The 24,725-nt window shown below is 27.1% G+C and overlaps 1 protein-coding gene across 4 annotated transcripts in view; it reads right to left on the bottom strand.

Annotated features, from left to right (window-relative positions):
• The window catches only part of LOC107441786 (tyrosine-protein phosphatase 69D), a 542,487-nt gene extending 538,228 nt beyond the window's left edge, over window positions 1–4,259 (bottom strand). For 2 of the 4 annotated variants that reach the window (XM_071183653.2, XM_071183654.2), the window contains exon 1: window positions 4,000–4,259. The gene's annotated coding sequence lies outside the window, so the exon portion shown is untranslated. The remainder of the gene's footprint in view (window positions 1–3,999) is intronic. The other 2 variants (XM_043039328.3, XM_071183655.2) reach the window with 1 other exon arrangement.
• Between the last annotated feature and the right edge of the window lie 20,466 nt (window positions 4,260–24,725).

Genomic DNA, 24,725 nt, shown 5'->3' with positions numbered 1-24,725 from the left:
TTTTTTAAAACAGAATTATGTTTTTTAAACTAGAAAAGTCACTATCAAACAGTACAAAAAAAATTTCTGAATATTTTCCCCCGTATGGATAAATGAAAATCACGTAAGCAATGATTGGATTAACGTTTTCTATTTTTTCCTCAGTCACTAATTAAAAAAAATTATTACATCTTCATTTATTTCATAAACTAATTCCTTTGTTCAAAAAATAAATATTACTGAATACAGAAGAAATATATTTTGGTAGGAAAATTTATTAATTTTTGGAAATACGATAATACCCGTTTTTATTCAATCCAATCGAATTTAACAGGGAGAAATAAAGAAAGAAAAAACGCTGTTTAATTCATATTTAAATATTTTTTTTATAGTTTAAAATTATACCATAACATTGCTACACTGAGAAACATACTATACTTCACAAATGAAAGAACATTAGTAGTGTTGTAGATAATATATTTAAAATTAAAGAAAATTACGCCAATCGATATGATTTAAGAACTAACAGAAATAAAATCTGTATTGTCACAGGCTTCATGTACCTAACTTTTTTAAATTTAGACTTATCTTCCTGGGATTATGTATTGGCCTTTATCAGTAGCTCATAACCAATCATACTGACGGATTTCTGTCTGATCTCCTAGGTCCCAGTTTCATCAGATCAGGCCATTTAACATAAAGGACGATTCAGCATGTTTGAAATCCAGCTTTGATATTTTTTTTTAAAAAAAAAAAAAACTAAAAGTGGTGTTATTATATGCAAAAATAAATCTTCACGCTATTAAAAAACTAGTGGCGTAAAATCCGAATATTTCTAATTAAATTTATTTCTTCAAAATCTAGGCTTTTGATAAGAAAATAACTGAAACTTCCTTACTTTCATCAACAAATGACAAGGCAAAAAGCCGCGGCGAGTCGGGGAATAAAGCGCTCGTCTCCCAATGGGGTAAACCAGGTTCGAAAGCCAGCGATGGCTGGTCAATACGAATTCCACACCCGGCTGGACCTGATCCCAGTGCTGACGTAAAATATCCTGAGTGGTAGACGGATCATGGGTTAGAGTCCCATACTTGATCCAAGGGTTCCTTTGTCTTCTGGATTGGGTTCGAAATCACAAGGCTTCGGAGTTGAACATTGATAGTAGTAAACTTAAAATTGGGTCAACTGTTCCATGACGGTAATAAAATAAAATAAAATGACATGGCAAGTAGTCTCATATTATTTCTGACTAGATGGTAACTTTAGTTACGTTAAAACTGTTGAATCTGGTTCTGCCCACCTACATGGTTTAATCTAATTCCTATGATCTACTTTTTTAAAAATTAGTTATCAATCCATTTAATTTAGCTTCCTGATGTCCTTATGATTTTTTTAAACAAAATTTACAAATGTAAAAATATATAATCGATACAAATTTCGAATTAATTTCCAATTGACGCGGAAACAAAAATTGCAATAGAAAAGGAAGAAGAAAAAAACAATACATTGATTACGACTGCGTCTACAATGTTTGTTTTGTGTCTGTCAAGGCGAATTGGATATTGTGTTGCAATATAATTTTAACGAAATAGCTATTCAGACAATGTAGAAAATATCCAGACAAGGGTTATAAAAGTGAAAAAGAGCTACAGTAACGGTTTAGTATTTTACTGTCCACCATGAAAAAAGGGAAAACCGACTAGTTGGCCATTGTTACCTGGTAATACTATAACTGCGCTGATTCATGCCGATATTTTTGATGATCAAACATTTTTAACCTAAAGATAATGGAGTTGAGAAATGGCTATAACGGACCTTAGACATTAATTTAGAAAATAATTAACTTACTATAAACTTACTTAACTTACTTTATGAACTTACTTAAACAGTAAAAGGAAATCTAAATAATTTCATGGATCTAACCACGTTAATTAAATTAATTAAATCTAGCAAGGAAGAGGAATGACTCGGCATACAACGTTCTTCGGGAACTAATTCGCCGGACAACGCATTTCTTAAACTAACGCGGTGGACAACGTTTTTCTTTAACCATCTCGGTGGATAACATATTTCTTAAAGTAACTTGGAAAATGACTAAGTAAGTTGGCGGATAACGGACAGCGAGAGACTACCAAATCAGAGGATAACAAAATTTAGAAAGTTACTCCGTAATCTGTAGTCCAAATATGAAGAAAAACGCTAAGGAATCCGAAACTATTGAGCAAGAAAAATCATAATTACATAGCTGCAGAAAATGCTTTTTTTTTTAATCTCGCATGGGCTATTTTGATAAAACATCATTATGGTTAACAGTCTTTTTTTTTCCTTTCACATAATTTTGATATTTTGGTTTCTTTAGCATTGATGATTTTTAAGAATTAGTCCAAAAAAAAAGCCCAGATGACGAGAATTGCTCACTATCAGTAAATACATTGAATTTAACTGAACTACATAAACTTCAATTATTTACTCTACGCGCCCTTTCTGTTTACTTTTATATATAACTTTATCTGTTTTTATTTTGAAAAATTTTAAATAATTTATACTAAATATCTTAAAAAAATTTAATATAATTCTTTCAAGAATTTAAATATGATATTCGATTTATTAATTGAAAGCAACTGAACGAAGCATCTAACACAAAAATTTTAAGTTAATTATTATAATATTATTTAATATTTATGATTTTCTCATTGAAATATTAAATAAAAAATTGATTCAATTTCAATTATTAAAAATATTCAAAAAAATTATTTATAAGAATGTTGCTTACCTATGAAAAATGTAAATAGATTTGCTGTAACGCAAGCACTGATATTAAAAATAGTAATAAATGGGTAGTATTTATATATTAATGCTAGAGAGAATAACTTATAAGTTACTAGATTTTATTTTGAAGTTTAAACTTTGATTAGCATTAGTTAAATTCATCAATGAAAATTATTCAGGAGTATTTTAATAAATGTTAGCTTTAATTTAATTGTAAAAACTTAAAAAAGCTAGAAACATATTGTATTCTTTGTATTTAAACATTAAAGCTTCGACAGGACGATGAACTAAACATTATAATAATTATTATAAACTTATCAAGCAATTTATAGTTTGGTATCTCCTTTTACGACATGTTTATACGCAATAGAAACTTTGTATTAAAAAACGATTCGTGACAAATCAGGTTGAAATTATAAAATATATTCATTTTTATTATTATTCAAGAGTGCTTTTTTTACTGGTACAAGTCCCATTTTTGTTATTTTTTCATTATTCATTTCCATTTAAAAATATTATGACATTAAATAACATTTAAAAGAATTTATTTTATTACATCATATTATTTTTTAATCTTTATATTAAATTAATTTTTATTGGTGTATGGAATAAATTTAAGTAAAAAAATAAATAAAAAGCCAGTAACCGTTCCATAAATATAGCTACAAAATAGGTGAGATAGTTTTTCTGCTTGAATTCAAACCATGCAACCATTAGGAATAAGTAATTTTCGTCAACATTACATTTGGTACTTTTCTTATTATAGTATTATATCATGAATACAATAATGCAAATAATGTGTGTCTATAGATGATTATTCATATTTAAATTTGTTGGGAAAGCCTCAGGTATCAGATTTGCGTTTATGTAAACTTGAAGGATTGGTATTTATGTTTAGATCTTAATTAACTAAATTTGTATCTGGAAAAACGTCACGTAAACTAACTTTTCTTTAAAAGTAACCATATAAACACGGTGTAAATTCTTTAATATAATTTGAATTTTTTAATAAATTAAAAGGAAATCATATAACTATATCCATTGCATTACTTTCGAAAGAATTCGGATAAATCTAATTTCAAAACAATATTTCGAAAAACCTTGAAATGGAATTATATTGTGAAAAACATTTAAAATAAAAGTTTAGTAACAAAATCATAGTGATTTTAAAAATGTAAGAAAATATATATAAAACCACTTCAGTTTTATAAAAAAAAAATTATAAAATAATATACTAATCACCATTCTTACCTAAGCATGGATTTCGACGTTTTCCTTTATTGCTTCTTTATCTGCCACAATAATTTGCTAAAGTTTTAAAAGAATTCCAATTGTCAACAGTACAAATTTCAATAATTCCACAAAGTCACAAACACTGAATTCACCGGCGGAAAAGACAGATAAAAAGTTTCACAAATCCCGATCTACAACAGGGGACACAGTTTATATCTTTAGCCAAAACTTTTCTGATACCCGTCCGTCTTTTCCAATAGTCCAATCCCAACTACCACGTACTCTGTGATCGTCTCCCCCACATCCCCACTTCACAGCATGCCCCTGGTGGAGAGATTTTCTGCCAAGCTTTGGGCTTTCGTTGTCTTGGTGACTGTACTGGTGGTTTGCCGGCACAAGGTAAATCGGCTATCCTGTAGGAAAAGTTGAAAGGGGTGTATCTCTGAGCGAAGAATCAAGTTTATTACTTAGTGGAATTTTTCAATTCTACTAGTGGTCACACCCTGAAAAATTCTTACTTTTAGACTTACTAGATTGACTGTTGCTTCTGATAGAATGTAGATAGACACTGAGGGAGGTGTTGAAAAGTTTTCAATCATTTTAACTCGTTATTTGTAGTTTAAAGTTAAGATTAATTTCATAACAAAAGCATTTTATATTGTTTAAAACTAAAATTACTAAAAGTATTTAATACTAACTAATAAAAGGCGTAAAAAACTACACTGTCAATTATATCATTATAACATTATTTTCCTAGTTTTTAATGATAAAACGTATTTGCATAAAGATATTTTATGTGAGGTGTATTGGAACTTGCTTTTGAAACATGGCTTATCTTAAATTTTTGTTCAGTTTAAAAAAAATTGAGTTTTTAGTAAAAATGTTTCAAAATGTGAATGCGATAAAGAGAGATATTCTTTAAAACAGCTCCATAAAGTAAAGAATTTTTGAAATAAAATAAGATTGAGACAAACAGAAGGTTTTTGCAAATAATATAGAATATAATGTAAAATTATTAAAGTCGAAAATATAAAAAATTTTGACTAAAATTGCATGTATTTTTTTAAAAAAAAAAGTATGAATTTCAAAAAAAAATATTGTTTCAATATAATTAAAGTGAGCTTGATTTGGAAATTCAAATTGAAACTTCATATTGGTATTTTCAAACTATAGAATCAAAATTAATACTTCACTAGGTTTTTGAAAAATAGAGGAGACATTGCATTTAGAAACTTTAAAGGGCCGAAAAAAATGCTGGATAATATTTGGAATAATAATTTAATTAAAATAATAATTTTAATTCTGGAATAATAACTATTTAGGAATTTTGCATGCTAAGATGCAATCTTAAGTGCTCGAGGGTACAAGGGTACAATTTCAAATATATAAATTAATTTATTAATTTTTTTTCAAATGATATGTTTATGAAATAACACTATCCGGGAATACCCTCGAATAGTTTAGTCCGATGAATTCTATCAATGCTTTGAACCCCTTAATGAATATCCTTGGATCTATTGACTCGAATTGTAAAAAATTTGCCCACTATAGTAAAATTCCTGTATACAACAATAATTGCATATAGAGATTTTTTTATAAATATTTATTATTTATAACTTATTTTAGAAATGATATCGAATGTAACACACATGTTTACTTCATTTTAAACTATGTAGGTAAATGACAGAATTAAGCATTATTACAAAACAATTTAATATAGTTTCTGAAAAATAAAATTAAAACGAAATCATTTTTTTTCATATTTATCAAAATTTTTCAAGCAATTCTATGCAATGTTTGGATCTTTTACTAATTAATAAAGTGCTTAAAATTATGTTTACTTTCGCACATCTTACAATTTGAAATTTTTTATTTCCATTGTCAAAATAATTTATTTAAAAATATGCATACAATGATAAATACATAATTTTTTTAAATCGAATTATTGTTAGATGTTTAAGAAGTTTTTTAACTGTGTGCAGTGAGTTTTGTGATATTAAAACAGCTCCAGTAATATGTCAAAAAGCACAAAAAGTGAAATAAACTTTCGAACAATGTTCTGACTAAGCCACCGAGACAGCATTTTCCGATTGGAGATAACTCCTACTCTTTTAAGGATCAAAAATCCAAACCTGCCTAAGAAAGGTTCTTTTTTTTCAAGTTCTGTTTTATTGTCTAGCAGAGTAACTTATAGTAGCTCCATCCAAGTTAATCAGCATATTTCAGGTAGAGCCATATTGATAAGATTTGACAGCATATTATAGTTGAAAAACTTATTATTATAAAAAAAAATATTCATGTGTAATTCTTTTGAGTTTTTCGCAATGTACTCTAAATTGCAATAAATAGTTTAAAATATACTTTAATATTCTTAAAAAGAGTATAAAATTTGATTAGTTGTACATTTTGTTTGTGATTCGACAAAGAATGAGACCTTTTTAAAACGTACTTCTATAAAACCAAGTAATTTAAAATCAACTATAATTGACACAAACAAATCTGTGCTAATAAGCCAAAATAATGGAGAAATATTACTTATTAGTTAGAAGAAAAACAAAAATTATCCATGTGTAATTTTATTGACGAAAAATTAATGGCTGATTTGTATAAATTATATAAATTAGTCATTAATTTTTCGACTAATTATGATAAATTTATATTAATAAAAGCTACGAACTAAAATATAAAATTAATAGAAAAGAGTTACAATTTATTTAAGAAAAAAACGAGGAATATCACCTTCTATTACGGGAACCATTGATGCTCAATTATTTTTATTTAATAGTTACCAATTGACAAAAAAATTTGAACTAAATTGAAAAATAAATAAATAAATTGAATAAATTCAATTAGGAGAATCTAAAATATCGCAGTGATATTATTGGTGACAGTGATGTTTAATTAATTTTACTAATAAGCACTTCTGGTATTAAGATTAATGGTCTAATTTTAAGGGGTGCCAAATATGCCAAAATAGGTACATTATATCATGTTTGTACATTTGACACCAATTAAAACTGCATCAATACTTGAAAGCTTTAATATAGATACTCTGACAAGAGGTCTTTTAAATAAACTCTCTTAATATTTGGTAAATTTTGACTATCATCAGCTGGCGTAAACGCATTTCGTAGTGCTATTCAGAACTAATATATTGATTCTTCATTTTTTTTAACCCCGTACGAAGAACGGGTATTCTGCTAGTTGTTATAATAAGTATAATAATAATTCATTTTGAATTGATTTAGTGATTATTCTCTAAGTGATCATGTTAATCATCCTTCATTATTATAAACATTATTCCCTTTCTTGCTCTATGAATATTTCAAGTTCAAATACAAAAGAATTAAACATAACTATGTAATTATGTATTCAAATGCTTAAAGATAGTTAATTTTAATGATTAGATTGTATAGTTAACCAGTAGTGAGTTTGAATTTAAAATTATGTAAACAAAGTATGTCTCATTGGAAAAAAAATTAATTGTTATTCAAGTTGTTGTTCGTAATCATTAATTCGCACTTGCTAAGTTTTAGATAAAAGTATTTTGAGTCTAGACAATGATTAGCGGAAACAATTGTTCTTCAAAAGATGGCGCTGGCGTCGGAAGTATTTGAATTGTTTATGCAATTCATGCAAATGCTTCGAACGAACTGAATTTTTATTATATTAGATCACGCAACTCGTTTAGAAAATATACACGCTGCCTTGTAAGGCTTATATTTCCTTACTTATAATTTCTTTTTAATAAATAACTAGCATATAATTATGCTTTTTAAACTCGAAGTAAAGTGAAGTGGTTGTATCTCACCAAGTGATTTAAATCAGATTTAATTAATAACTGCAAGTAATGTCACTCGTGTGTGTCGAACCTAATTGTCTTCTGAATCAACAAATGCCAAGATCTACGTCACTTACAGGTATCCCATTACACAAAATTCGCCACGTTTTTCAATTTTTATTTGATTTTTTTAGTGGTCATTTAGGAATATACATCAAAGTTTTGTTTAATCCCTTTTAAGAAAAAGAACTTTGTAAATTCAAATTAATTTAAAGACCGTAATAAATTCCCTTACAATATTTGCTACGTAAATTAAATTCCAGTTATTTGATTTTTCTAATTAACTGTTTTTATTATTCATCGTGTACTTCTAGCTTCGTTTGAACTTTATGATGCATTTATTGATGAGTCATTAAAAATGATAAATGTTAATATTGCTAAAACATTTTGCATTCATTTTTAGAAAAATAAGTGGTGGTAGTTAAGACCTTAAAAATTTGGTTGAAAGCAAAGTACATTTTAAAAGTCTAATAAATTTTTAAAGAATGATAAATTAAAGTATAATAAATTAAATAATAGCAAAAGTATAATACATTTTTTTAAACTTTAGTTAAAAAAATAAACATTATCGCGATATAGTTTAATTTTATTCATCACAAAGAGACTCATACTCCTACTAGATTTGCTCCTCCTCCCACTCCCTACGAATCTTCTCCAGTTATCGTTATTTTTCGAAGTTAAAAAGAAATTACATTGATAAATATAATTTATTCCAGTTTCCCATGACGTATTGACGTTAGCATCTCATGCGATGTAATTTTAAATTCAATTTAGAAAACAATTATTGACTCAGAAAGAACTCGTGTTTGAGGATTAGTTTTCGAGTGTGGTTTTCAAGTCTTTGAATTAAAGAAAAAAATCTTTCATAGTTTCAAATTCATTTAGACAATTTTGAATCCAACTTTCAAAATTAGTATTAAGTCAAATTCATTTTTGGTGAGAATTTCATCTCCCCGTTACAAGGAGAGGGAAATCCTGTAAACATTTTCGTCTTTTTTTATTTCCCATCTTTACAACAGGACTTCGATATAATTGCTGATGGGTTTTTTTCAGCCATCTGGTTTTTTCTCAAACTAGTTCTTTTTTATTTATGCCAGTACAAATCTCTTATGGAATAAAAAAGAAGTGCAGATGCGAAATCAAATGCAACTATATGCAATTCTTATTAATAGGATACCTGCAAGTGACGTAATTAGGGTATCTCGATCCTGATTGGTTGCTGAAACGAGGCATTTGTTCACGTTTAAAACTGTTCTTTCCATTCTATTTCGAGTAAGCCAAGCCCTTAGAGTACCAATTCTACTAAGTGACACATTCTATATTCTTTCACGAATATTTTGTGCAACGATTTCAATTCTTTCACTATATATATCTTATTTAACACAAAGACATGCATGAAGCCTTGTGGAACATAAAGGAAGATAATTATGTATCGAAGTTGTCAGGTACACAAAACTAAAATTTGTCAGATTACAATCAAATATATAATCAAAAAATAAATCTAGTAAAATACTAAAACGAGAACGAATTGTATTTCTTAAATTTCGGTGCGTGATACGGCGTTGTATTTAATTAACTTTTCGTTATTCAACATTCTAACTTACGTGAAGAAACTTAGCTTGACTTTTGTACACCATCTTGTTTATATGTTGTCATCTGGAGCTGAGGTTATAGGTCACGTGTCTGTGTTTCAGGAATTGTCTTTTTCTAGAAATGCAAGCATCCAATTGCGTGCATGATTTGGCTAAATGTGTAGAAGAATAACAATTGTAGCAAACTTAGGAGGAAATGTTTTTTATATGTTTTACTTTATACTTTAATAATGAAGAGTGAGCTTATTAAATAAAAATCCCGCAAGCAAAATAAATTTTCCTAGTTCTCTATAGAAATAATAGTACATGATCACGCTTTTAAATTAAAATACAGAAAATTTTGATTGGAAAAGAATTTAAAACTTTAACTAATATTTAGTAAACTAAAATTGAAAACAAAATGGAATAAAATAATAACTCAGAGTTAAGTTGATTAATATAAATGGTCCTTTTAACAGATTCAAGTCTAAACAAAAAGTGCATAACAACAACAGTATCTCTGAATTTACATTTTGTTGGGATTCAGAATTGACTAGCTAGTGCATTTAATATAAGTATTACAATTAATATTTCTTAATCTGATTAACGAGTATTATTTATTTTTCTTCATATACTCTCTATATTTCGCTCAGTACTTTCATTTTTAAATTAACAATTCTTATAGTTTCTGCTCAGCAAAACAAAATGTAATGTAAAATTGAACAACCACAACGGCAGCTGTTTTCAGTTTTTAATTTAGAGATCTAGTAGACTTTAACTTAATTTTTTGCTGTTGTTCTTAGTTAATAATTAGTCAAATTAGTACATTCAAACTAGAGCAGGAAATATTACAGATAGTTCAAACTAGTCAGAAATGAGGAAGCATCAATAGTATTAATATACCATTAATGAGATTTGTAGTTAAACTCTTAGACTAAGCAATTCATGAAACCGTGCCCAATAATTGAAAAGGTTCACCATGTGTTTTCTGTTCACTTTCGGTTCAAAGGTTCACTATATGTTTTCTGTTGAGTGAATGTAGTCCACCCTACCACCCTATGAGAGGGTACGTGTGGCGTGGGTAATGCTGCTCGTGACTTAAGTTCGCAGGTGCCAAAGGGTAACGTTAAATGAGCAACACTTCCGGCATCTTTTGAGGCGAATGGACGAGAGGTCAGTGCCGTTAAAAAATGTACCAAAATATTTAAAAATTGCATAGTTGACGTGAGATCACGAATACTGCTTGGAGTCTATAGAGGGTTAAATTATATGCCATAGATGAGGACAATGAACAAATATCATGATAAATAATTTTTTTTAATTGTATTTTTTATTTATGTTACACTTTTACGACCATTACAAAGTTACCATTCGCGAAGCTATGGCTAAACTAGACGTCTAGAAACATGCTTTACATCGAAGTGGATGAATAGCGAAATTTTTCAATCATACCACATGTTTCTGCAGTTGAAGCAGCTCTGCGCATCTCTTGCAGTAGTACTGAGAATCTCCCATAGACATAATTTCCCCCATCTCCTGTAGTACTAGTGTGGGACATTTGTTGTAATAGTAATTTTGCGCATAACCTTGAGCATTTACAGCAATACAGTAGTTTCGAGCATATCCAATAGTGTGAAAAGGTAAACATGTTTACCTTTTTCTATGCGGTATTGCGAGTTTTTTTTAGAATTTCAGGAATAGAAAAAAGGTTATTCTTTTTTTGAACACGTCACCTTCTAAGAAGACGTGTGACAACTGAAACTTATTTAATACTATAATTTTAGGTAAGCCTTTTGGGCGATTGTACAAGAGTTCTAAATATTACAATTCAAATTTGTATGCAAGTAGTGATTCAATTCAACTGGAGTAACGATATTTTCGAAATGTTTGAACAGACTAGCCAATGAAATGGTGATTGTTCCGGGGTTGTAATCACTTTTCAAGGTTAACATCGATTAAGATGACTCTTAGGACATCCTTCTATTTTTATGCTAGCTTTGGGAAATAAAATATGTTTTGTTTGCTTAAAAAAAAGGTTGGAGTCATGCATGAGTTTATTATTTTGTTTGTCTTGAAAAAGTTAATTTACAATGTGTGTATTGAAATTAATGCGCCCAAGTGTTAAGTATTAAAACTGAAAAAATTCGTAATTAAAACATAATTTTAACGCATAAATTTTACTGTACAATCTATTTCTAAATCTCATCATTTAAATACATTCTTTGGCAGATTTTAAGCTTAATACCCCAGACAAGATACATCTCAATCAAGCAGAATTTCCTTTCATTCTACTTCTTCTTCATCATAAAGAAATTCTAAGTTAAAAATACTTTCGATGATGGCAACTGAAATCGACTCTCTAATCACTGATCCAAAATTCTTAATCAAATACGTCGAATTCTTACGTCTTTTTTTTAGAACAAAAAATATGTCACCTCTGCATCGAAAAATGATCATATAACATTTAACAGTGAACGCTTTTTATGAAGTAACTATAGATTATAATGGTTTCAAACCAAAATTAATGAAACTTGTTTAATGTATGATATACGATTATTTTAAAGAAATTTAAAAAGGTTTTCTTAAATTTGTATTATTGCAATATTCGGAGTAAATACTGATTGATATATTGCTGATACACCCATTTATTGTTTGCTAAATAAAATTTTTCAAATCCTGAAAAATATTTTATATTGTGGACATGTGTATTTTTTTAAGGAAAAAAAAACAATATAATATTATATGTCATCATTTTGTCAAATTATGATCATATAACAGTCCCAGTGAACGTTTTTTGTGAAATAACTGTAGATTTTAATGGTTTTAAATCAAAATAAATGAAATTTGATCAATGTTCAAATTACTATTATTTTAAATAAATTCAGCAAGGTTTTCTTAAAATTGTATTATTACAATTTTCGGATTAAGTACCGGCTGATATATTAATCGATATAAACATTTATTATTCTTTTAATGAAAATTTTCAAACCCTGTAAAAGTACATAGTAGGCATATATGTGTGTAACATGTAGAGACTAAATATGTGTGTAGTATATGTATAATTTTTCTTAAAAAAAATGCTACCTCTTCCTCAAATAATGAAGGAATAACAGCCACGGTGAACGTATTGTGAAAAGTAACTGTCGATTTTAATAGTTTTAAACAAAACTTAATGAATCTTGTATAATTCTTGATTTGAATTATGATTATTTTAACATTCTTTGTTGCAGACATCTGTGTAACATGTCACAAAGGTACGCATTTAATAAAACATAATAGTTAATTACGAAATTGGAGTAAATATCAGTTGTTATTTTTTCGATTTAAGTAGAGGTAAACATTGTACCTTGGGACAATTTAAAAATAAATGTTTATATTTTCTTTTTTAGGGTAAAGACTAGAGTAGAAATGTAAGCAATGTCTTATCGCTTACCATTTAAAGAGTCTATAAACACTTTAAAATTGAAACTCTGTCATTTTTTAAGAGAGTAATAAATTATTTTTACATCCATGCAAAGTATCCCTAGGTGCTAAACCATGTTGTATCTTGGGATGATGGCGTTGTACCTTGGTACTAAATGAAAAATAAATAAAATATAGTAAATAAATCTTATTTAGTGCATATTAAGTACAAACCATTATGAAAGAAATAACAAACAATCTTCTTTATCCACCAAAATAGTCCATTGGCATGTCATAAGCATTGAAATTCACAGGGAACTTAAATCATTGCTTCTTTGCCCCCTGAAGACCCTGTGAAGGCAATTTACACATTATTACCTATTTCATGTATAGTTTCATTTCTTAAAAGAAAAGTGTTCGTTTCCATTTTCAACAAGCACATGATTCCGTTCGTTCTCATTTTAGCAATTTTGTTCTTAAATACAACACAGTGAAAAAGACAAAAAACATGATCTGTAAAAGTGTTCGTGGTTAGTTGTTCAGATTAACTAACCATACCATTAAGTAGAGCAGAATTAAAAGTTCAATACAGTATCTTAATTTTTGACACTAATCAATCAGGAAAAAATAAATAAATAGTAATAATTTACTTTCTGGTGATTTTTTTCTTTTATTTTCTAGCTTCCACAAATCTCACTGTAAAGTTGCTACTCTACACTAACTCTTGTTGACTAAGGAAACGACTATGTCAGGTTAATTTTGTTAGTCGTCTCACTTACGTCTGGAAAGTCTGTAGTATGGGCGCCTATTTATAAGTACTTGAAACGTGTCGACTTTCACTTCCATCTGCATATTTTTTTAAAGCCAATGAAGTTTTTTAAACAAGTAATATCATATCTTATTGTTATTATATATTTCAGGATTACTGAACGCTGAAAATGAGGGATACTACTTTACACAAAGAGTAGTGTAACGGAAAATTCCTAGTGTTTAATGTTTCGTTACACCAAACATAACACCAAGGAATTATTGAATTGTGTTTCACTACACATGTAAAGCAGTTGCCACCAATTTTGATCTCAGGATACACAGTGTTGATCAGCTATAAAAGCAGCACAGTGAGAAGATTGAAGTAAATTTAAATTAGTCATTATACAACATAAGTGAGTAGAATTTTTATGTTATAAAATTATGCATAATAATTTACAGATATATGTAAATTACATTATGAGATCATACTTTACTTAACTAAACAACTAAACCATGCATACATTTAGTCTACATATGTTCCTGCTTACGTTAACCCATTGCTTACGGCTGGTACAATAAGTGGACCAGAATGGTTTCATCATACTAAGTGCCGTAAGCAAAAGGATAAGCAGCTTGCGAAATGTCAATTAACTTGTGCCTCTCGTTCTCGATTGTAAACAAAATAACTTCGCCATCTGACAACTTTTAAATTTACGCTAAAATTGGAGTTTTTGGAGGTGTAAAAAATTCATAAATGATAGAAATGTTTATGAGATTGATTTAAACATTCACCGTTATTAGTCTTAGGATTTGAATACATCCTTTAAATTGTATAGGAACACTCGATTCAAACATCGTATTCGTTTACACTATATTTAAAGTTTTTCAACACTAAATATGGAGAAGTATTACACCTCAGCATTTGCAGGATAAAATTAAAGGAATAAAATTTTATTTCAATTTAAAATATAGACTGATATCAAATAAAATGGTAATGCTTTTATATTTTTAAAAAAAAACATTTCTATTTATTTATTTTTCTTAGATAAAAACATTCGCACTTAAAATGTTTAAAAACATTTTGTTGATTTAAAAATAACATACCAATAAAAAAAAATTCTGCAGCCTAATCTTAAAAATTTATAGTATTTGTATGCAGAAAAAAAATTGTTTTCGAGTTTTACTCCAAAAAAAATTGTACATAATTCTCTTGAGGTAACTTTACAAGACCAACTACTTGCATTCCACTTCTAAGTTTACTATACGAACTACGTTCATTTAAAATTAAAGAGGAAGGAATTGTTCTTGATCTTTTTAGTTTGGTGGGTAAACTAGCATAATGTGTTTTCAATGTAGTTTTAGAAGAGCTCTCTCTAATCGTTTTATCGATAGAAGTTTCCACCCTATCCACTTTAATCATATGGCAAACGGAGGCTCTTTTAAGAAATAGAAAATCAATGATTTTTAGTGTCTATTTTCCAAGGAAACTTCTTCCCATTTTTCTTTGCTGATTACACGGTATTGGTGACGCGTATTAAGCTTACATCTCCAAGTGTTTGGGTGGAGTAGAGATGCGCTTGAAGATGAGAAATATAATTTATTTGTCTGGTACGTCGGAATGGGTGTTATAGTTTTGTAACAGTTCGTAATTTATTTGAATTCCATTTTTTTCGGAAGATAATAAAGTGAGCATTAATAGAATTCTTAGAATAATTTGAATGCTAAGTAATTTTATTAAAAAAAATATGACTTAAATATGTTGTGGAATAATTTGAAACTGCTATGGAAAGCATTATGAAATAAAATTATTCGAATTTATTTGCTTGGTTCATCGAAATGAGTGCGAAGTTTTATAAAAGTTTGTAAAGTATCCGAAAATTTTCTGTTTTGAAAGATTATAAAGTGAGCGTTAAATGAATTCGTATGTATCACTTGAGTAAATTGAATATTTAATACTTTTATAAAAGTTTCTTAATATTTGTAGAGGAATTTGAATAATTATCCAAGATTATAAAAAATAAAATTATAGTTATTTAGTTTCGTTTATCAGAATAGGTGTCTTCTCTTGAAGTAGTTTGCAATGTGCTTTGGAAAATTAAAATATGAGTATTAATTCAATTATTTGTACCACTTGAATCAATTAAATCTTGGATTTTATTCAAAATAAAATCTCGAATAATTTGTTGAAGTATTTGAAAGTGTTATGAAATACATTCTAATGTAAATTCTTTGAAAGTTATTTTGTTTAGCTCAACTGGAATAGATGTGTACTTCTGTTGCAGTTTTAATTGAAACATTATATTGTAACAGCTACAATTGCTTATTCTTTGATAAGCATTTAAATTTAAAATTGAATAAGCTCTTTAATATATTATGGAGTCATTTGAATGTAATATAGAATATATAATGAAATGAAATAATGCAAAATATTATTGATAGATTTATAAAACATTCAGTCCATCATTTTGATATTTTGAAAATAGGGCAGTCAAATTTTTGTACTTAAAACCACTAAGTAAAACTTTAAATAATTAAAAAAATTAAAAGTTTGTATATAATTTATAATTAGCATACATAATTTATAATATTTAAGAACAATTTATTTAATTTTAATGCATTAAAACGTAACCCAATTTTTGTTTTTAAAGAAATCACTTCAATTATAAGAAGGCGAAATTAACTATTTAAGCACGCATATAAGACTAATATGCTATTTAGGAAATTAATTTTAATAAAGCTAAACACTTGTAGTTTAAGGTCTGTTGATTATATTTTTAAGTTATCTATGCTTTTATAAGTAAAGTGTGAAGTTTCAATTTTCTTTTTTAAATGAATCTACTTGATTCTCATCAAGGAACGGCAAACTAATACTGTTACACTAATGAGTTAAACATTTTTTTAATTTGATTCATCACATGGAAATAATATAACTCAATGGTTAAAAAAGAGAATTTGATTCATTTTAAAATTTCTTTCGACATCATTGAAGAAAATTTAGCCTAATATTTTCTGATAGAAAATTAAATCAAAATATTTCTTTTTCTCAAAAACACTTTAATGGAGCATGGGTCTTAAGATTGAATTTAACGAGCATATAAAGTCAAACACGTATTTTTTTTTACATACATTTAAAATTAAAACTATGAAGGACGTTTTGCTTTATGTTTGATTCTGTTCAGGAAATTGTTTAATTTTTTATGAACTTTACAAATTTAAAATAATTTGTTACTTTTTTCCTCGCTTCTAAGATGAATTACAAAAAGAATCCAATTTTTATAAGACGGCTGCAAAATTTATGACTTCCAGGAAGAAAAATATAACCGTCTGCTTGGCATGGAATTAAAAAAATTCTTTTTAAATTTTAAATTGAAAATTTTAAGTGTTCTATTTTTAGATTTCGTGTGATTGAGTTCTGCTATGTGCATATCATTCAATTTCTCTTATGACAACAATTCAGGGAAAAATTATATTAAATAGAGATAGAATGTGCCAAAGTGCTACTTTTTTAGAATTTGCAGGTGGCTAATATCTAAGTGATATTAGCCAAAATTGTCTCGATACTTAAAAAGTAATGCCAGGTATGCATTAATTTATTATCATTATTTTTCTCTTTGCTGAAATTCTGACTATTGAGAAAAGAATTCTTTCAGATAAAGTGAGGGCTTTCAGGGAGTGATACTTTTTCTAGTGTTATAGAATTGAAATTTAACATCAAAGGAAGTTTTCAATGATTTCTCAACAATGGTAATTAATGGATTCTTGCTATTGCTAATCATGACTCTTGTGATTTCTGTTATTTCAGAAATACATAAGTTATTACTGAGTGAGTTACAGAAAAGTGGGCACATATTTTAATCGTTTCAATTTCTCAAATTTTGTTTGCTCTTAGCAGCATGCCTAAAACATTGTTAAAGATACAAGAAATCTTCTTATCAATATTTTCTGATTCAGATTGAGATATTTGTCTGTTGGAACTTGATAAACAAAAAGGTTTAATTCATTGGGTAAACATAGATGAAAATATTTTAAAGTCCATTCTATATCTGCTAAGTAATCGATATTGTTTATTAAACTAATATTACAGCAAATGAAAGAAAAAAAAGGACAAATTTAAGTTACAAGCGTAAATACAAAAAAGCTCTACTATAAAGTCGAGCAAAAAATTGACATTTGTTGAGACAGCATAATTGGAAAAGCTTGAAACATATGTTTTCCTATTAATATCTATGTAAATAAAGCAGAATGTATATAAGTATGTACTTTATACAAGTACACAATTCTTAACAGTTTCACACCAAATTCGGTGTCCATGCATTTGAAAGCATGACTGACCTAACTATCCTCTTTAAAACTTCCTTCTACAACCAGTTCATGCACTACATCCCTAAGAAAGAGTTTTCAATATGTTTTAATGAAGATTTCACAGTATGAAAAACTGTTTGTCTCCAGCTTAAATAATCTGAAATAAGCTTTATCGAACGTTTTTAGGAATTTTTTATATCTGGTTTCTCTTGTTTGGTTACCACAAAAAAAGTCAATGGAAATAATTTTGTAAATTATGGTAATGACATAATCGAATTTGCATATTAAAAGCACCTATTTTTTATCGTAATACTTATTCTTTTAAAGCGTGATTCTATAAACTTAAATAATATAAATTCAGCAAGAACTAACAAAATAAATCTAAAAATCAAAGTTATCTATAAATCTATGGAGAAATCATGGTGAATTCTGAATAGCATAGGTTAAATGATACTATATGTGTAGTTTGTATTTTTTTTTCTGACGAGGGGAGTTTTTAACTTGCATTATGGTATATCAAACTGTATGAAGACACAACACAATATACAGCAAATAACAAAAAATAAATAAAGATTATGTATTAGGTGCCATGAGTGTGTAGTATGGTGATATTCGAATACTTATCCATCTCGGAGGGTGGTAATAAACTTATTACCACACTACTCAGCGTGCTACAATAGGTTCTAATAACCAACGCATTTATAACTGCACTTCCAGTAGTATTTAATACCACATTTATTTAAACATTACTGGCTTCAATTCTAGTTTGACCATTTATTACTACCTTAAAAATAAGTACCGATATTATTTCGCCAAAAATGATTAGAAAAATAACCTTTCGTAAATTAATTTTTTTAAAACTACAATCAATAAAGTTTTGTAACAGATGTGAATTGAAATACAATAAAATTTTTCTGATTAGAAATACCTATATTATTTCGCCAAAAATGATTATAAAAAAAACTCTTTGTAAATGAATTTGTTTTTAAAACTACAATGAATTAATTTTTGTAACAGATGTGAATTAAAATGGAATAATATTTTTGTGATTAGAAAACTACATTAATGAAGAATAGAAATATTTCTCATTAGTATACGAGAACGGTAAAAAGTTGTCATATTTTTATTGGCACCAATGATGCTTACTTAATTGTTGATTGAAATTAAAAATATAAGTTTTGAACTAAAAAGTAAAATTAATGAAGAGCAAAAGAGATATTTATTTGTATATAAAAGCTGTATGAAATTGCCAATAGCATTGGCTTCAATATTGCTGCATTAATTTTAATAAAAGGTACAAATTAAAATGAAACGAAACAAACATTTTATACTAAAAAGCTAAATTAATGGATAAAATTTACTTATTAGTCTAGAACTTGCTTTCCTAAAGTTTTTGGTGTAGGTATCCCATAATATTTACAAAATGCTTGGGAAAACCTTCAGCATTGCGCAAATTCGACAAACGCTTGACGGAAACCTGTCAGTGCCTTCACTTTTACTTAGTTTAGCAGTTTTAGGGATTTAATTTTTAATTTTAAAATATAGAGCATTTTTAATTAAATAAGAAACTCAAAATATAATACAATAATAAAAATTTGCCTAAGTTATTTCGTTAATTCTTTCTTCCGGCTTTTAAACGGTAAAAATTTAAATATGGAGAAATAATCTATAAACAAGAAGTATAAATTTAAACATCATCTAAATCAAATAAATTTTCTTCACCACAAGAAATTATTAAATAAAGTTCGTCATGAAGTATTCTTTGATATTCTAATAACAAATAGTTTAATTTCAAGTAAATCATTTATTTCCATCTTGTTTACCAAATGTTAAAAACAATTTTACTTTGTAAAAAGGGATTTTCCTAGCGATAAGATAATTCAGCAGTTTAATATTCAATAATAATACGAAGGAGAAGCAACCACGTATCAAACGTTGTACTTAGTTAAAAGGAATAACTAGGAAAATAGATAATCAAATGAGTTTCTTAACTTCTATTTAAGAGGAAATATAACAACTATTATGTGCTTTTCCATGAAAATAGAAATCCCTGACATTTATAAACTGTTAGAATTTCTTTCTGCCGTAACAAAATTTTTTTAAAAGTATTTTGAGAATAAAAACTATAATAAATTACGTAATTAATTTTTTTTTTAAAAAAACTTTAAATTGACGTATTTATAAGGAAACATAAGAAGTTTAATTGTTAATGTTAATGCAGGAATGTTGTTATATAATTCCACATCTAAAATATCTTTCTTAACTTCTATTTAAGGGGAAATATAACAGCTTTTATGTGCTTTTCTATGAAAATAAAAATCAATGACATTCATAAACTGTTAGAATTTCTTTCTTCAGTTACAAGAAATTGTTTCTTTTAATCATTTTGAGAATGAAAACTAAAAATAAATTGCGTAATTATTTCTTTTAAAAAAAACTTTAAACTGACTAAAAACTAAACTTTAAACTTATAAGGAAACATAAGAAGTTTAATTATTAATGTTAATACAGGAATGTTGTTATATAATTCCACATCTAAAACAAGTATTTAATCAAAATAGAATTTTAAAAAGAGAAATTTCTTTTAATAAAAAAAAGCTTACAGTAAATGAGGTAGATCCACGTTTAATCCTTCAAAGAGAGAACAAAACTTACATTGAGTAAATCTTTTACAAAAGGTAAATGACGACAAGCCACGACATACTGTCTTTCAACATTGTTAGCGTTGTGTCACAGTCAGACACAGCTAATTTTACCCAATCAAGTCCAAATGTCTTCGACTTGGAGGACTCTTCTTTTTTTTTTTTTCTTCGTCTGTACACTCCCAGTTCTCGATTTGTCTTTGTCCAGTCAGAGTTATTTCTTTTCATTTTTATTGACTGCTTAGGGTTTTGTAGTTACTTATTATTCTTATTATTTTCAGATAATATAGCAATAATATCCATAATGAAGTAATTTATAGATTGAATAGAAATGACCTTGCTGTTGATTGCTTTATCAATTGTAAATGGTGTGGAAATAATACTAATAGCGAAATAATTGATTAATTGAATATGTATAACTATGCTGCCGTTTACTTTGATTATTTGTATAGATAACGCAGCAATAACAGTAATAAGATATTTAATTAGTTGAATGTATCTAAGACTATGCTGCTGCTGATTACTTCTTTTTAGACAATAGAGCAGTTGCTGATAGCTTTTATCTTTCGTAAATAATGTAATGTAATATTAATCGTGCACTAATTAATTGAATGAATACATATGACTATGCAGTTGTTGATAATTTTTTATTATTTTAGAAGAAAAAAATTTTTAGAATAAATTAATTAATTAAAAGAAAAGGAATGTTGCTGATTTTCTTTATTATTTTCGGCAATATTAAAATTTAACTATTATAGCTTGAATGTATGACGTTGCTGTTGCAGGTAACTCTCAAATATTTCAGATAAGGCTGCTCTACAACTTAAACCAGATTGTCTTTATAATTGGTTTCGTATGAAATTTTAGCTGGTAATTATTTTTGTCATTTGTGCATTATAACAGTAAAATATAGATGCAGCTATATGTTGCACCCTTTATTACATACATTATAAATTATATATATATATATATATATATATATATATATATATATATATATATATATATATATATATATATATATATATATATATAATAACAATTAATTTTCAAATTTCAAACTATATCATTGGATTCAAAAATTGTTTTATAGTGACATATAATCAAACCTAATGCATGATTCCAAATTATTGAAAATGTGACAGAAATATATAATTATAATGGAAAAATATGCTAAAATGAAAAAAATCACAAAATTAACTTCGCAGTTCGTTTTTAATTTTTAAGATAACAATATAAGTGTTGTCTCGTACCTTACCTTAAATGCAGTTTGACAAATTCTTCTGTACAAAATTATTCCATCAATTCAGAAAAATAAAAACAACGTGATTAAAGAGTCATTCTGCATTTTACTTTTAGACTATATTTTTTATTCTATATAATAAAAATTTCCTTTCAATAGAGATATAAAAATTGCAATATTAAAGTAAAATGCGGTATTCTAAATTGTGATTTGAAATTAAGATTTTTTAAAATTTTTCTCACCATCACGTGCTATGCGTAACAATACATAGTCAATATCTACTTCTTATAAATGTGTAAATATATAAAAAAAACTGCATCGGTTATTTGCTTTGCTCTTAATTTGCATTATGAAAAAATCAAAACGAATTTTAAAATTTCTAAAATCTCCTTTCGTTGCCTTATTGCGCACCACGCATACTTTTATAAAATGAAATTCATTATCATAAAAGTTAATTTAAAGCTTCAAAAATCAGTGAAACTTTTTAACAATTCTGTATTAAAATACCTCATAAATTTGAATGAAATAAATAATCATTTCTTTAAAAAATTATTTAATATAAATTAAGATTTTTTTAAAAAATTATTTAATATAAATTAAGATTTTTTTTAAAAATCAATTGATTTAAATAAATTAAAAATATATTTTTTATAAATTATAAAATATATTTAATAAAATATATTTTTTTATTTGTGTTAAAAAGTGTCATTGGCAATAAAATTTGTCGCAAAACAGCTTTTTTAAATAAGAATAAATAACTTCTAATAAAGAAAAAGTGATTATAAATAATAAAAAATGTTCACTCACACAAAGACGGGAACAGAACATATCAACAAATATTAAAGACATACAGACGCCATTACATTTAATAAGAATACAAGAATCTCAGACAATAGTTTCGCGAAATTCAGTTCAAAAATGAGAAATCTCATGTTACAACTCTCAGCTAAGACTAATAGCTATTTAAATTATTAAACTATGTTTGAATTAGTTTTGTATTCTGTTCTTTTCTGATTAATGTGCTTTTATTTTGCAGACATTGAAATAGAAATAGATGGAGAAATTGAATTTTCTTACACTTGCAAAACTAAATTATTTATTTTCTTTTTGTATTTTCACCTAATCATACTATTTTTACCCTAACAAATTCAAGATGGGAAAAAAAGTCTTAACATCAGAATCAGAGACAAAGAAAATTTTTAGAAATATAATTTAGGCTGTAGTATTTAAAAATATGTAGAATAATTTTGATTCATCAGATAGATAATACTATTATTTTACTAAGATAATAATAATTACTTTTAAAAAATAAAAAATTAGACCTTATTAAAGATATTTAAATAAAATACTTATAATTTTTTAATACTTTTTACAGAAATGCAATTTTTTACGTCTTAAGAATAATTTTGATGCCACAATTTCAACAGCTCACAGCAAAATATAGTACATATACGTACAACGCAACAACGTCGCGTGTTGCACATACGCAGAAAAAGCTTACAAGAAAGTGGTAGCAGAAATACTTTAATCAGTAACTTGTTTTGAAATATTTCAAAAGAGATGTCACAGAAATATTTCTATGAGCCCTTTTTCTTAACATTTCATCTCGATGTCTCAGGAACTTGGTTGTTATCACTTGAAGAATTTACTTACGTTTCTTCTGAACTGTTACATATTTGTAATATTGCTGTGACATTGCATGCTACACGAGAGTACTAAACAGCACTACAAAACTATGCCCAAAACTGAACGATACATACTAACGCAATAAATAGAGCTAATGTAATAATTTAATTACTTATTATTTCTTTTGTCCAGTCTGGTGGCTTAACGTTATTAGATTAAGCGAAACACGTTCTTTCAGAAATTTTTTCCATCAAAATAAAGATTAACCATATTCAGTGTTATTTTTGGCATGATGCTCCCAAATGAATTTGTGCTAATTCTTCTTTGTGTACTAAAAATCTTTTAGTACAATATTTTTAGTACATAACGTATACTTTTCATTAATAGCTGTTACTAAAGTTAATCTAGCATCATTGGCAACACTAATAGTATGGGGATTTTTAACGTATCTCTTAAATGAAGAAGCACCTCTTCTATATCACTTTTGTTTTACAGCTCGTGCCTTATTATTTATTATGCTATTTACAGAGATGCCTACTTGCTCCGGACAGCGGATAAATATTTCCGAGTGGTAGTCTTTTAATGTATGATTCTTGGTTTAATAAATTTGATTTACATGTTTCTTTTTACTTACCCACTACTTACAGCATCTTAAAAAATTATAAATTTAGAGAAAATCGGCCAATTTTAATTATTAGTTCTCTACCATTTTTTAAAAATATTTTGTCGAATCCGAAGCATCTCTGTATTTATCTCAGAATTTAACTTATTTAGTTTTATAGAAACACGTTTCGAACGCATCATTTTTAGAATAATTACAGCTATAATGTAGCAGGCATCAATCATGCTATCTTTAAAATTTCTGATAAAGCAAAATCTTCTGCAGTTTATGTACATTAATGGCTCATTTGCATGGGGTATGAAAAAATATACTTAAAATATACTTGTTTTATTTATTTTTTTATTCAGAAAAAACTGTTTAAAACCCTTTTATCCCGTAAAACCCTTTTAGGGCAACATGAGGTCAATGTTTCGAAATTCAAAAAAAATTCAAATATATATGAGTACTATATGAGATATTTTTTACTAGGAAAATTTAAAGCAACGTTCTGTTTTAGAAGTTTTTTTACTTAAATAATAATTAATTATAAAAATTTTATATGAAAAACTAAATACATATGTTAAAAAAATTGAACGCTTTCGCGTTGACGTTGTTTTAAAAACACAGATTATTTTCTCATTGTTTCGACCCTGCAACATTATCCCGACACACAGCGCAATAATTTTAAGACGTACACAAGTAGCCGTAACACTTGGCAGTTTCTTGTGTTTTTAAACCTTAAAATCTTTCTTTAATTCTATTTTTA

Source organism: Parasteatoda tepidariorum, chromosome 7, assembly GCF_982258835.1.
Source record: "Parasteatoda tepidariorum strain Cologne lab strain chromosome 7, Ptep-v5.0, whole genome shotgun sequence".
Lineage (NCBI taxonomy): Eukaryota > Metazoa > Arthropoda > Arachnida > Araneae > Theridiidae > Parasteatoda > Parasteatoda tepidariorum.
The sequence above is the reverse complement of the archived record's forward strand: the minus strand, read 5'-3'. Positions and strand labels throughout refer to the sequence as shown.